At 65.1% G+C, this 2,092-nt stretch overlaps 1 long non-coding RNA gene across 1 annotated transcript; it reads left to right on the top strand.

Moving 5' to 3' along the window:
* Window positions 1-250: 250 nt before the first annotated feature.
* On the top strand, window positions 251-1,469 carry LOC120366838 (uncharacterized). Its single transcript, XR_005581372.2, has 3 exons — window positions 251-349; window positions 596-641; window positions 777-1,469. It is a non-coding gene; the product is annotated as an uncharacterized LOC120366838 (long non-coding RNA).
* Window positions 1,470-2,092: the final 623 nt, after the last annotated feature.

The raw sequence follows: 2,092 nt of genomic DNA, 5'->3' as shown, positions 1-2,092 counted from the left end.
CCCCTGGGGGACTACGGGGTGAACACAGGGTTCAGACTGGGTACCCCATCCAGCGGGGCCCAAAATCTGAGCATGGCAGCTGCCCCCTGAGCTCCTGCCAGGTGAAGACATCACACACTGGCTAGGTGCAAGCTCAGCGATCTAGCAGGGGTGGAAGGAGGGAGGAAGAAGGGCCCACCCTCTGCTGGCTCCCCCTCCCCGTAGGACTCCCCCTCCTTTCCAGGCAGGGATATAAGCCCGGCAAGGAAAGCCCTGAGCAGGGGAGGCCTCAGCTTGACCTGCTGCAGTGCAGCCTTTGGGACTTCCCTCGCCTTCCACCTCCTGCTCATCTGCTTCCCAAGCTGTCGCTGTGAGTGGCTGGGGGCTCAAGCACTGTCTGGTACCGGGAAACCCTGGCTGTTTGGTGGGAAAACTAAGGCTGGAATGGTAGAAGCTGGGGGTGAGTGGTGGGAAACTGGACTGGAGGGGGCCATCGGAGGTGGGAAGGAGGCTCAGGAGTCCCCCCAGCACAACCTTCTTCTTCCCTCTACCTCTCTGGGCAGCCGCGGGGGTGGGGAGTAGGGTTACGTCAGGTAGAGCTTTGTCCCTCTGACAGATGAGGAAACTGAGGCAGGAGACAGTGCAGTACCGGAGAACACAAGGTAAGCTGGTGGCTGAGCCTTGGTCCGACACCAGGCCGAGGGAGAGCGTCGGAGCGCGGCCCCGACGGCAGCCGCAGCCTCACGCCGTGGAGGGTCGAGGCTCGGAATGACCCACGCCCAGTGTCGCCTTCCCAGATGGTGTCGGTGCGCAGGCCGTGGCCTGCCCCTGCTCGTCCGCCTGGGGGCGCCGAGGCTCCCGGCGAAGACGCCTCCCAGAAGCTGAGCCGCTACTACGCCTCCGTTGCGCCACTAGCTCAACCTGGTCACCCGGCCGCGGTGAGCGCTGGAACGGGGCGGGCGGAGCGGGATCCCTGGGGCTCTACCCGGCGGCCCCGCACCGCCGGGGGCGTGGCCAGGTCTGAACACGCCCTTCCAGGCTCCGCCCCCAGGTAGGTGAAACGAGACAGCCCGGACGCGCGCCTCTGCAAAACGTTCTACCGCCCCACGGCGAGGACCACCCCGGCAGGTCTAGGTGAAAGCGTCCCCGTCACCACACATCCTGCCTCCGAGAGCGCGGCCTCGCCACACCCCACCCTAGTCCGTCACTTACGACGTCTCCCAGGCTTGCCTCCCCAGATCCGATTCCTTTTCCTTCGCTCCTGGCGCCGACCCGTGGCGAGGACCCCCGAGGCCTCCTGGGAGATCTTCCAACCACGCCCGTCTCATTTGCATACGCACTCCCGACCCCAGAAACCCGGATTCCGCCTCCTGGCGGCGGCGTCTGAGGAGGGTGCGGGTGCGGGCTTTCAGCGTCTCGGCGCTCCAAACCCTGGGCTGCAGGGCTGTGTGTGGTCCTTCCCTGGTCCCAAAGTAAAGAGCGAAACCACAGAAACGAATGTGTGCCTTTTTATTTCCTTTCCTTTCTCCTTCGTGGAGGTGGCGTCCCTTGGAAGTGGAGGGTGGAGGCGTGGGGGCCAGAGGAGAGAAAACCGACTCGGACAGAGGCCCCCCGGAACAACAAGGCTGGGGCGGGCGCGGGGATTCCCTCTGCTCGGAGCCCAGTGAAGACTCGACCACCCAGCGTGGGCCTGGACAGCGCCCAGACCAGGGGCTACTGTGGAAGGAACCGGATCGAGTGGGGGCAGGGGTGGATGGGGTTCTGGAAGAAGGGGCGGGGAGCGTGGACAGGAGCCTGCTAGGCAGCCTAGGAGAGCAGATGGGCACAGGGCTGTCCTTCCCCCATCCCGTGAAGTCAGAAGCACCAACACCCCGGGGCGCTTCCCCAGGGCTGGAGCGGCTGGCGGTGAAGTGCGGTCCAAGACGGGGCTGTGCAGGACGAGCCAAGCGGGGCTGACATGGCTGTGTGCGTGCTGGCCGGAGAGGCAGGTCATTTCTACCGTCCCCCTCTCCCTGAGCAGAGGAGCGATGGGAGTGTGCGGGCTCCCTTATCCCTAAAAAACCGCCCTCCCCCATCTCGCTGAATCCACACTCGGTGGATAAGTCACGAACTG

This window comes from Saimiri boliviensis, chromosome 17 (assembly GCF_048565385.1).
Source record: "Saimiri boliviensis isolate mSaiBol1 chromosome 17, mSaiBol1.pri, whole genome shotgun sequence".
In the NCBI taxonomy this organism is placed as follows: Eukaryota; Metazoa; Chordata; class Mammalia; order Primates; family Cebidae; genus Saimiri; species Saimiri boliviensis.
This window is presented reverse-complemented; position numbering and strand designations above follow the sequence as displayed.